This window comes from Micromys minutus (assembly GCF_963924665.1).
Source record: "Micromys minutus genome assembly, chromosome: X".
Taxonomy (NCBI): Eukaryota; Metazoa; Chordata; class Mammalia; order Rodentia; family Muridae; genus Micromys; species Micromys minutus.
In genome coordinates this window covers 120,214,460-120,228,570 of record NC_137970.1, presented here as the reverse complement: position 1 = coordinate 120,228,570, position 14,111 = coordinate 120,214,460, and positions in this window count along the sequence as shown.

Genomic DNA, 14,111 nt, shown 5'->3' with positions numbered 1-14,111 from the left:
ATTTTATTTTGTTTTATCATTATCCTTTAGAAGCCTGTTTGGTTTTTATTTTTCTTTTTTTTAAAACATGTACATTTGGTATTTATTGAATATTTTGGAATAACACTGCATGTAAAATAGAGTATTTTTTAATTCTTTTTTAGGGGAATCTTGAGCCTATGATTTTAAACTTTCTTTTTTTTCCCTTTTCTTTCAGTTTTTAATTAGATACTATGTATTTACATTTGAGATGTTATCCCTTTACCCTGCCCTGCTTCTATCCCGCTCCCCCTCTATTTGCCTTCACAAAGGTGCACTCTCTCCTAATCACCCTCTCTACTCCATTGCCTTGGAATTCCCCTACATTGGAAAACATGCCCTCCCTGGACCAAAAGCCTCTTCTCATCTCGATGCTGGACACTGCTATCTTCAGCAACATATACGACCGGATCAATAGGCCTCTCAAATGTGTGCACAAAGGTTGGTGTTTTAGTCCATGGGAGTTTTGGAGGGTTTGGTTGGTTGATAATGTACTTCCCATGAGGTTGCAGCCCCCTTTCAGGTCCTCGTGTCCTTTCTTTAGCACACTCATTGGTATCCCCGAGTTCAGATGGATGGTTAGCTGTAAACATGTTCAGCTGTATCTATATTACTCTAAACATAGTCCCTGAGGAGGCATCTCTATCTGGTTTCTACCAGTAAGTACTTCTTGGGATCAGCTATAATGGTTGTGGTAGAAGGAGTAATTGATTTTTTAGCAAATATTGGTAGTGAGCTTTACAGATGGTACAGATCAGAAGATTTCACATATTTTAGGAAATCAAAGAAATGGTAACATCTACTTTAGATAAGTACATGAGGAGCAGACATATTGGTGAAAATTATTTTTGTTGTTAAACAGAAATACTGTCTCTATGTCTCACAGATTGAGTAGTCCATCTAGCAGTTGGAAACAGTCTGATATGTCAGAATACAGTTCTATGATTTAATGAAGGATATTCAGGTACTGCTATATTTATATATTAATAAAAAAGGGAGCACATATTATAGAAAAAAACAAGAAACTGAGAGGAAAGATATGAGTAAAACTTTCTATAGAAAGATTGGTTAGTACTCTTGTTCTCATTACAGTATTTTGATAATGGGCTATTATTCTTCTCAAAACCAGGATTGTAGAAATATATCACCAATGACTATGTCATTATTTTAAAATGTTACCTTCTTATATAATTATGATGGTAACTCTGTAACCTGATCTGTGATGTGACTAGGACACATCATGTTAAGAATATGCACTGCTTAACTTTATTGTCAACTTATGGTAGTCTTAAAATGTTTTCTGTTATGATTTAAGGTCCAAAATTAGCACTTACATTTTTGTGTTAAAATTTATGTAAATAATCTCATTTCCCAAATACTAGCTTTAAATATCTTAGCTATTCAAATTCTCATAGAAACTTCGGTATCTATTTGATGGAAGAAAGGGAGACACAGAAATCAATGACTGACCATTAAATCCTAAACAATTAAGCAAGCCAAGATTGGGTTCAGTAGCTGTTTTTGGTCATTTTCCAATTTGCTTTCAGTAACACTCGTCACTCAAATATAGTACATAATTCCTGTAACAAGAACAATGTCATTTCCTGAAGTTATTTTGAAGGTCAAATACAAAAATGAGTTATAAACTTGGCCCAGATTTTATTTTCAACAGTATGTGATGTTCATAAGTAACTTGACATCACAGGAGATAAGGAACCATTTAAATATGCTATATAGCATTTAATAGATTAGTCCTCTACAAGGTAGTTAAATAGAAAAACAGGGCTGATGTATTGTTAAGACATGGTATATCACAGAATATTTACAACAATATGGGCATTTAATATTTGCTCATGAATTAATGAATGAATGAATTTGGTGTTATTTTACTTTAAAGTCATTAAATTTTTATATTATAATGATGACATATGTAAAAACAAATACAATACTAGATGACATTTATGCACAATATTGTTTTGAATGACAAATATCAATTACACAAAGTAGAAATTGTACAAGATAAATGAGAGGAACTTTCAGTGTCCTGTATTATCTACATTTTATATTTAAATATACATAGAAAATAAAGTCAAATAAAACAAAGAAACTACCTTTAATCAACCTTTACCTATTTTCTGAAACTTTCTAATTGAAGTATTAGCTATTTTTCTAATCTAAAATGTTGAGTTTCTTACCTATCAGCTGTACTATGACTATTGTACAGCTGATCTATTTAGTGTGGGGACTTAAATACTTAGATTTTTTCATGATTGAACACTACTAATCATATTCTTAGGTAATCTGTGGATAAAATGAGGTGAAATAATTGAATTCTACAATGCTTATGCTTTTTAAAGATCCATATGTTTTCATCTTGTTCTTGCTTAAATTACAAACTAAATATTATTTTAAAAGTTTCTGGGTTATATTGAGTCAGGTGTTTTAATTTGCACTCATTTTGATCTTTTCTTAATTCATTAGAATATACAATACTTTGTCAATTTCGACACGTAATTAGGCCTTATCTTTTAAACTTCAATATGGCAGTATCTGTTAGTCTATTTTGACCAATAATAGTTAATTAATTAATATATTATTATTATAATTATTGTAGTGGAGTTGATAGTTTTATAACCAGTTTATTACCAATATCTGTTATTTTCTCTTGTCTTTTTTTTTGAGTTCCTTTACTTTGTCTTCTGTAGTTTCAAAAGTATTTCAGTGTATATATTTTTAAATTTTTGCTACTTAGTGTTTTCTTTAAAATGGTTATTTTTTAGTTTTAAAATATCTAATATGTGTATAGAATGTATTTTCATCATATCCACCTATCAGTACCGTCTCTAACTGCCCACACGCTTGCCACTGTAACTTCTCACATTCAGTACCATGTCCTCATTTTGTATACTTTTCTTTACTTGTTTAACACACCAAAGCCAAATAGTGCTGCCCATATATGCATGGGTGTGTCATCCACAGTGAAATAGGTAACCTATCAATGGCTATATTTATAAAGAAAAGTGACTCTCCCTTCTCTATCAGCCTTCAATTGTCAGTTCCTACTTTGGTAGACAGGAGTACTTTCTCATTTCCACAATGAAATTTTAAAATGGTTTGATGTTGTACCGGTCATATGTAGGTGACACTGATGCTATGAGTTCGTGTGTGCAGCAAAGATGTCATATCCAGAGATAATAATTTTATAGCACTCCTCATTCACTCCTCATCCTCTACCTCCTACATTAATTCATCACCTTAATCCAGGATGTTCTTTGGCCTTGGTGGAATGAGTTTCATACAGATGTATATATGTATATACCTATATGTGTATATATAAATATGAATGTACACAAATACAAATAAATATATGTAGTATAGTTATGTATATAAAATATATGCCCAAGATACAACCAACAGACCACATAAAACTCAAGAAGCTGGAAGACCAAAGAGTGGATGCTTCAGTCCATTTTAAAAGGGGCAACAAAATATTCACAGGAGAAATATTAAGAAAATTAAGAAAATATTAAGACAAAGTTTGGAGGAGAGACTGAAGGAAAGGTCATCTAGAGACTGCCCTACCCAGTGATCCATCCTGTATACAGTCACCAAACCCAGAAAATATTGTGGATGCCAAGAAGTGCATGATGACAGTAGCCTGATATAGCTGTCTCCTGAGAACCTCTGCCAGATCATGACAAATACAGAGGTTGATGCTCTCAACCAAACATTGGACTGAGGTTAGGGTCCCCAATGGAGGAGTTATAAAAAGGACTGAACCCTCCAAAACTCCCGTGGAGTAAAACACCAACCTTTGTGCACACATTGAGAGACCTATTGATCCAGTAGCATATGTAGCTGAAGATAGGAGTGTTTAGCATCAATGTGAGAAGAGGCTTTTGGTCCAGGGAAGGCATGTTTTCCCAATGTAGGGGAATGCCAAGGCAATGGGTTGGAGAGGGTGATTAGGATAGAGTGCTCCTTTGTGAAGGCAAATGGAGGGTGAAGGGGGATAGGAGTAGGGCAGGGTAAAGGAATAACATCTCAAATGTAAATACAGAGTATCTAATAAGAGAGAGATGGGGAGGGAAAGAGGGAGAAGAGAGAGAGAGAGAGAGAGAGAGAGAGAGAGAGAGAGAGAGAGAGAGAGAGAGAGAGAGGAGTAAAGTAGCTGAAAAGGGTTTTCAATCCCACAGGAAGAACAATAATATCAACCAACCAGGTACTCCAGAACTCCCAGAGACTAAATCACCAACCAAAGAGTACACATGGAGAGAACCATGGCTCCAGCCACATATGTAGCAGAGGATAGCCTTGTCAGTCATCAATGAGAGGAGAGGCCCTTGGCCCTGTGAAGGCTCAATACCCTAGTGTAAGGGAATTCCAGGACAGAGAGATGCTACGGAGTTGATGGATGGGTGGGGGAATACTCTCATAGAGGCTGGGGGAAAAGTGATGGGATGGGGGGATTCTAGAGGGAAAACCAAGAAAAGGGATAACATTTGAAATGTAAGTAAAGAAAATGTACTTTATGCTTATGGAAACTAGTGGGATTTCTATGCATGCTATCAAACCTCTAAAAGAATTAAGTACTGACAAAAATATTCATATAATGTTATGCCAAAATGCCTTTAAAAATCTGTAAATGTATCCTTGTTTTTTTAATAAAATGAAAATAATAAAAGATCTGCCACCTGGACCAGCAGTTCCCAAAGGTTTAAAGACTGCTGAGAAGGGGATCTGATCAGCCAGGGATCAGAGAGATCTCTGCCGAGTGCACACTGAAAGCGCGCCCCTGCCCTGCCTGATCCAGGGAACAGGAACACATCATTGGGACCTCTGTTCCCACCCGGCGGCTTTGGGGCACAGAACAGGGCTCAGACCATTCGCCACCTGGACCAGTGGAGATGCAGGGACACAGACCAGGTACAAGGGAAAGGCAAGAACATATCACTGACAACAAGATGGCAAGAGGAAAGCAAAAGAGCCTATCCCAAGGAAAACAAGACAACCTGGTAACACCAGTACCCAGCTCTCCCATCAAAGCAAACATTGGAATGCCAAACACGCCAGAAAAAGAAGATGCAGACCGAAAACCATACCTCAAGAGGATGATAGAGATCCTTAAACAAGAACGGGAGGAAAAGCAAAAAGAATCAGAAGCTTTTAAAGAAGAAACAAGAAAAACACTCAACGAACTCAGAACTAGAGGAAAACAGAACCAAAGAGATGAAGGAATGGAAGAAGGAATTTAAAACGAAAATTGACACAATAAAGAAAACACTAAAAGAGATAACCCTAGAGGTAGAACACCTAAAAAAGAAAGCAGGAGTCACAGAAGCAAGGATGTGGAGAAAGAGGAACATTCTTCACTGTTGGTTGGGTTGTAAACTGGTACAACCACTCTGGAAATCAGTCTACAGTTCCTCAGAAAATTGGACATAGTACTACCTGAAAACCCAGTTATTCCACTTCTGGACATATACCCCAGAGAAGCTCCAAGATACAACAAAGACACATGCACCACAATGTTCATAGCAGTCCTATTTATAATAGCCAGAAGCTGGAAAGAACCTAGATGTCCTTCAGTAGATGAATGGATTCAAAGATTGTGGTATATTTACACAATGCCGTACTACTCAACTATCAGAAACAATGACTTTATAAAATTCTTAAGAAAATGCTTATAGAGAATATCATCCTGAGTGAGGTAACCCAGTCACAAAAGAACAGACATAATATGCAGTCACTGATAATGGGATACTAACCCCAGAAAGGTCTGAACACCCCAGAAATAACTCTCAGACTATATAAAGTTCAAGAAAACAAAGGCCAAAGGGAAAAAAAAAAAGAAAATGAAAAACCATTATTCTTAGTCTTTACACACAAAGAAAACTTTGACTATTTCCAGGTTACATTTTGTTTTACATGTACTTTATGCTCATTTTAACTAGTGAGATTTTAATGCATAGTATCAAACCTTTAAAAATATTAAGTACCGACAAAAATATATTCATATACTTTTATGCAAAAATACTTAAAATCTGTACATTTATCTTTGTTTATTTAAAATAAAGTCATTCAATATAAAACATTTTTCATGGTAATGAAATAAGATTGACAATAGGAGTCAGAGATTTATTGGACTGTAATCAGTCAGCTTCGAGAAAGAATCATTAAGAAAAGAGTATTATGCCATCTAGTTCTTGTTTAAATTTAAGGTTAAATCAGAGTCCAGGAACCCATGGGAAAGAGAGAAGCTTAACTAATTTAGTTTAAATAGAGATAATAGACATTTTTTTTTGTTTTCAATAGGACAAATAGTTCATCTAATTTGGTATTTGCAAGATGATGAATGGGATTTTGATGGACCTGTGACTGGCTTTACAATATGTAAACTATGAGGTCATTGGCAAGTTTTAGCTCAGACACATGGAAGTGGGTGTTTTTTTATTGTTGTAAGCTGTTTCACAGAACAGCGTTTGGTAGGGTTTCTGTGAAGGTAACAGTTTCTTAGTGTTGACTTTTTTCAGATTATGTTCAATATTGCAGGTTTGATGTTAGTCATGTTATCTCTTAGATTTGTTAAATGTTTCTTTAGCTTTTTAGGTCCTTGAGAATCCATACTTGTAGTATCTGTTATCAACTGGATATGTTTTTAAATCCATTTTTTTAATTTCACATATATGTATATTCTTCCTATATGCATTTTTGCATACTGCATGTATTTCTGATAACCATGAAGGCCAGACTAGGGAATAAGACCCGCTGGAACTGGAGTTACAAATGCTAGTACCCTTGCATGGGTTCTAGAAGTTTAACCTAGGTCTTGTAAGAACAGGAAGTATTCTTCATTTATTTTTATGTATTTTATGAGGTTATTAATTTGAGGAGATAGGAGAGAAACTGGGAGAGGCTTTAGGAAAAAAAAAGGGGATGTGATACAGTTCTATTTTAATTAAAATATATTCCTTTTTTTCTTTTTTTCTTGATCTTCACACAGTCTGTGGGTTGTTTCTGGGGTGTTCAGGGCTTTCTGGGGTTAGTATCCCATTATCAGTGACTACATGTTATGTCTGTTCTTTTGTGACTGGGTTATCTCACTCAGGATGATATTCTCTAGATGCATCCATTTTCTTGAGAATTTTGTTAGGCCATTGTTTCTGATAGCTGAGTTGTACTCCATTGTGTAAATGTACCACAATTTTGTATCCATTCATCTACTGAAGGATGTCTGGGTTCTTTCCTGCTTTTGGCTATTATAAATAGAGCTGCAATGAACATTATGGTGCATGTATCTTTGTCGTATGTTGGAGTATCTCTGGGGTAAATGCCCAGAACTGGAATAGCTGGGTCTTCTGGTAGTAATATGTCCATTTTTCTGAGGAACCACCCTTAGACATGATATTTGCATATCAAATTTTATATTGAAATATTTACTCTTTAATGGAAAGTTGCTGAAAGGAAGTAGAGTATAAGAAGTGATGTTATGTAATGAGATAGACTTTCATGCATATATTAAAATATTTATCATGTGAATGGCATTTTGACCTGTTCTTTCCCCATATGCATTTGCCCTTCTGATTAAATCAATGCATTGTGAGCCTATACTAGAACCTGTGTATATACTAATGTCATGATTTTGACATTCCAGTCCTCTAAAAATACTTTAAGTAGAGTCTGCAGGTTCTTGCTCTTTCATGTATAATGAACTATTATCTGATTGAGGCTCAATGTTATAAAAGTAGAAGGGAAGATATTTGATAAAAGGAAGCAAATCAGTAGAGCAGAAACAATAGACATAAGTTGATAGGGTTGAATGTGCTTAAGAACATTATATACATATATGAACATATTTTCTAGTTTGTTTCTGAAATGTGGTCTTTTTAAAGAAATTTTAGTTTTGGTTCTCCTACGCATTGGGAGACACCTGAAAGCTAAAGTATAGTGGAATTGGAAAACTGGTCTTTCCCTGAGTCTGATGAGACTAAAACAAAATATTTTTTTTTCCATTTTAGAATAGGTCTTTATTATAGATTGTTTTATTTATTAGCTTTTATAAACCTTTGGCTGCCAGTGTATTTTTTGCTTGTTTTTTTTGAGATTATAATATAATTACACCCTACTACTCTTCCCTTTCCTTCCTCCAAACCCTCCCATATATCACTTTTTGCTCTCTTTCAAATTCCTGGTCTCTGTTTTTATTAATGGTTATTTCATGAATATATGTGTATACACTTACACTTCGAATGCATATAAGCCTACTGAGTCTATATGTTACTTGTGAGTATATGATTTCAGAACTGACTATTTGATGAGTTTTCTCTGGGGAAAATAATTTCTCCCACTCCCAGCATTCCATAGTTGACAGTAGTTCTTTGTATAGAGTTGAGGCCAATGGGCTTCTGTCCACTTCAACATGTCTATTGTGCTTGTACTTGTTTAGCTTGTATTAAGACAATAATATTTGTGAGACATGAGTATAGCTTCTGACAATACTAGGAGACAGGATGTCCCAATAACTCTCTGATCCTTTGGCTCTAACAGTCTTTCCACCCCTGCTACTGCAATATTCCTTGAACCTTAGGTGCAGAATTTATTCTGTAGATGCATCTGTTGAGACTGAGCTTCCAGCTTTGAATTTTGATTAGTTCTAGCTTTCTGTACTGATCTTCATCTGTTGCAAAGAGAAGTTTTATTGATATGGGGTGAGGACTACACATATTGGTGGGTATAAAGGCAAATATGAGAACGTAGTTAGGGATTATGCTGCTTTCTTTGTTTTGTTTTATTTTTTTCAAGATTGGGTTTCCAGTTGTAGCGTTGGCTGTGCTGGAATACTTTATTCTAACAAGGCTGGCCTTGAACTCTTGAGTGCTAGGTTTAAAGGTGTGTGCCACTGTGATGAATTATGCTATTTTAATAAAGTGGTAGTTATAGGTTATTTGTGTTCTTCTGAGATCGTAATTCGAGTTGATATCCTCAACAAGAGCGAAATTATGCTTGGTTTGAGTAACTTAGATAAGTTTGGGATCTTGGGCAAGATGTTCAGAGAAATAGTATTCCAGATGTTACCGAACAGATTATAAATAATATCACAATAATAATTTCTAGAGAAAAGATGATTTTTTAAAAATTTTGTACATGGACTTTATCCAATGAGCTAAAGGCCAGGAAAAAAAGAAAAATGATGAATAAGAGAAATCATGCTTGTCTTTGATCTGGGATATACTTTTTTTTGTCTTTTGGCACAGAATTTACATGTAAACCTACTATTTCTAAGTCTTCAATTTGGCAGCTTATAGACTGAAGACACTATTCTACCTGTGTTTAGATTAAAATTGAACACAAAGTTCCCTATTGATGGAGCTACATAGGGGAAGGACAATTAGAATGTGTGGCCTTCCAGGAGGAAGTATGTCCAAGGTGTCAGGCTAAGAGTTTGATCCTTTTTATCAGATTAATTAATTAATTTATTCACTTTACATCTTAATATTCCCCTCACTCTCCCCTCAGCTCCTACAATCATTTCTTCCTTGCATTATTCTTTGAGAAGGTAGTTCCCTGGGTATTACCACACCCCAACTCTCAGCACATCAGTCATCCTTTCTCTAGAAATATCCTCTCTCACTGAGGCCAGACAAAGTGCTTCAGTAAGGGGAGTGAAATCCACAAGCAGCCAACAAATCTTGGGACAGCCCTTACTCCAGTTGTTGGGGGACCTACATGAAGACGAACTGCATATCTGCTACATATGTGCAGAAGGCCTATGTCCAGTCTGTGTTTACTCTTTGGTTGGTTATTCAGTCTCTATGAGTGTCAATGGTCCAGTTTAGACTTGTTGGTCTTCCAATGGAATATCTATCCTCTACTTTGGTCAGTCCTTCCCCTGACTCTTCCCCAAGCTTTCCCAGGCTCTTACTAATGTTTGGCTGTGGGTCTCTGAATCTGTTTCAGTCAGCTGTAGGGTGGAGCCTCTTAAGAGGACAGTTATACTAGGAGCCTGTCTACAAGATAACAAAGTATCATAAATAGTGTCAAGGATTTGTGCTTAACCATGGGATGTGTCTCAAATTTGTCCAGTTATTACTCTGCCATTCCCTCAGTCTTTAATCTATATTTCTTCTTGTACATCTTGTAGTGAGGACACATTTTAGGTCAAAGGTTTTTTTTTTGGGGGGGGGGTGAGTTGGTGCTTTTTACCTAAATTGGGAGTCCTGCCTGGCTACAGGAAGTGGCCACTTTAGGATCCATATCCCCCATTGCCAGGAGTTTCAGCTAAAGTCACCCCATAGTCAACCTGTTCCAACACTAGTCACTCCTGCCACCTCCTGTCACAGGCCTCTGGCACATATTAGAGATGCCTCCCCTCTGCCCAACAAAAATTATTTCCATTCTCTCTCTCTTGTTCTTCTTATACATGATTTTCCTCTACCTTTCTCCCTTCCCCATCTGCTGTCTTACCCAGTTCCGTCCCTCCATCCACCTCTGATACCTATTTAATCTCCCTTCTGAGAAAGATTCAAGCAGCATCCCTTGGACCTTTCTTGTTATTTGGGTTCTTTGAGTCTGTGAACTGGAGCATGGTTATCCTGGATTTTATGGCTAAAATCCACTTGTAAGTGAGTACATAACATGTATGTCCTTTTTTTCCCCCCCTGGGTTACCTCACTGAGGATGATATTATGTACTTCTATCTACTTGCCTTCAAATTCATAATGCCCTTGTCTTTTTTTTTTTTTTATAGCTGAGCAGTATTCCATTGTGTAAATGAACTACATTTTCTTTACCCATTCTTCAATTAAGGTACATATAGGTTGTTTTCAGTTCTAGTTCCATTACAAACAAAGCTGCTATGAATATAGCTGAGCAAGTGTCCTGATGGTAGTGGAGGAACTTTTGGGTATATGCACTGGAGTACTATAGCTGTGTCTTGAGGTAGAACTGTTTCTAATTTTCTAAGAAAATTTCATTCCTTGCATGAACCCTCCTTAATCATGGTGGGTGATGTCTTAGATGTTTCCTTGGATTTGATTTGTTTGTGAGAATTTTATTGAGTATTTTTGCATCAATGTTCATAAAGGACATCAGTCTGAAGTTCTCTTTCTTTGTTGAGTCTGTGTGTGGTTTAGGTATCAGGATGACTGTGCCCTTATAAAATGAGTTTGGCAATGTTTCTTCTGTTTCTATTTTGGGAATCAGTTTGAGGAGTATTAGCTATGCCTTGAACATCTGGTAAAGTTCTGCACTAAAAAATCTGGCTGGTACTAGGATTTTTTTTTTGTTAGGAGGCTTTTAATGACTCCTACTATTTCCTCAAGTGTTATAGGGCTGTTTAAATAGTTTATATGATCTTGGTTTAACTTTGGTAAGTGGTATGTGTCTAGAAAATCCATCCATTTCATTAATATTTTTTTTTAATTTTATGCAGTAAAGGCATTGAATATTTAATGATTCTATGACTTCCTCAGTGTTTATTGGTATATCCTCCATTTCATTTCTGATACTTTAAATTGCTGTCTCTCTGCATTTTAGGTAGTTTGGCTAATATATTTTATTGTTTATTTTTTTTAAAGAATCACCTCTTGTTCTCTCTTTTTTTTCTTTTTTTTCTTTTTTTTTCAGCTAAGTGGAGTTGAATTCACTTATTTAGTCAATCAGTTGAGCATCTGTAAAGTGACTGCAGAGCTGTTGAGTTGAGTTTGTGAGTTCAGGTAGTTCAGTGCAAGTAAGCAAAGGCAGGTAAAGTGAGTAGGATAAAAACAATCCAGAAGATCAGAACAAATTGCCCAAGTTTGAGATCAAGCAGAGCAATTCAGTCAGTGAAAAGCTGAGAGAAGCAAGATTGAATTAGTGAGCTTGGGCAGAACTTTGAGCCTGACGATCTGAGTTGAACCAGCCAGCCAGGAAGAATGAGAAAGGGTGAACTCATACACCAGTAAGCTTCTGAGATGACAATGACATCAGGCAGATAAAAATCTCTTCTTTTTTTCTAATTGACTGATTTCATCCCTGAGTTTGACTATTTCCTGCTACCTACTCTTCTTAGGTATGTTTTCTTCTTTTTTGTTCTCTGGAGCTTTCTGTTGTATTATTAAATTGCTAGTAACATCAGAGGTTTTCTCTCCACTGCAATAAAAAGAATAGTGCTCTTAGTATATGACCACATCCAGATAAGCTTCTTGCTCTTCTAAGAGAACATAAGGTGTTTTCTGCTCCTCCAAATTAACAGAATAAAAGAGTGTCTATTAATGTGATCCAAGCATTCCAACATGCATCTTAAACTGGCAGCAAAATTTGGTGCTGCATGGGTTCTGGCTTTAAAGGCATGAAGTATGTAAGAATAAAGAGGTTGTTCATTCTTCTTCCACCCATCCAGGGTACTAATTGGGCCAGACTGCATATTGCAGAGCAGTACCTGAATGAGAGACCTTTATAACCGAAAAGGCCCAGAGAATCCAGTGTGTGAAGCTATGTATGCAAAGCTTGAATTGCAGTGTATACATCTAGATTTGGAGATGGAATAGTCATGGAATATATTCCAAGGAGAGCTGCAAACAAAAAATGGATTCGGTATTCATGAGATATGTATATCTTGGGCATCAAAGGAGAAAATGTAGAGGTAAAAAGGCTTCTGAAATTAAAGCTCCAGACATGGATTTTGGAATAGTAGTTCTTAACCTGCGAGTCCAAAGAACCTTTTATGAGGTCGACTAAGACCATCAGAAAACAAACATTTACATTATGATTCATAAAACAGCAAATTGCAGTTATTAAATAGCAAAAACTTAGTAATTATGCGGTGGTGTTCACTATAACACAAGGAACTGTAAGAAAGGGTCATAGCATCATGAAGATTGAGAACCTCTGTTATTATCAAACTTCATGATTTGAATATTGCTTTGCTCAGATTTTTTCTTGATTTGGTTCAGTATTTCCTCACAGTGTGTTTACTCTTTCATTCGGTATGGAAATGTATATGGTCTGTCACCATGCTATGATTTCCCTTTTGAATTCGTAGGGGTTTGCAGTTAAGAGATAGCATTTAGTCTTAGGAGAGACTTGGGACTTTTGGACAGTGTTGATACATATAATGTCCACGGGGCCTTTTAAAATTTAACTAAATTGTGTTTTGTTTTATGTTTTGTTTTGTTTTTTAATTGTGATATGGCCACAAAACTATGGTTTCCAAAAATTGAGATTTGATTGTAAATGTCCTCCATAGGCTCACTGGATATGTTTAGATGCTTCAGCATTTCTGAAGTTTATATATTACTGGAAGCTGCTCTGAGAGTTTAAATGTTTAAACTGTTTCCAGCTCCCTCTCTCTCTTTTGTGTTTGGGACTCAAAAAGCTTTCAGCTTCTTATGTATTCCATTGTGATGGTTTGCATATGCTTGGCCCAGGGAGTGGCACTAGTAGAAGGTGTGGCCTTGTTGGAGGAAGTGTGTCACTCTGGGGGTGGGCTTGGAGACTCTCCTCCTAGCTGCCTGCAGATGCTCAGTCTGTTCCTGGCTTCCCTTGGATGAAGATGTAGAACTCTCAGCTCCCCCTGCACCATGCCTGCATGGATGCTGCCATGCTCCTGCCTTGATACTGACTGGACTGAACCTCTGAAGCTGTAAGCCTTCCCCAATTAAATGTTGTCTTTTATATAACTTGCATTGGTCATGTTTTCTGTTCATAGCAATAAAACCCTAACTGAGACAACCATGATGCTTGTGACTTCTTGATATACCTTTTTTTTTCTGCCATCTTTATCCACAAGTCAAAATAACCTCTCTCTTTCTTAAATTATAATAGTCATGGTATTTTATCATGGCAACAGAAAAGTAACCAATCCAATCTTAATATTCATGGTTCTGACTCAAAATGGAATCACATCATTAGCTTACTATTAAATTTCTAGTTTGTTGATTGGAGAACTTGATATAACTGAGTATCTATTATTGCATAGAGAGATATTTTATAATAAATCTTTCTATATATAGCCTATTCATATTCATTATTTCTCTTGATAACCATAGTAAAAGAATATATTGGCCTATTTCAGGATGTATACTTTTCAATTCTTGCTGCCAGAGCCATGATAG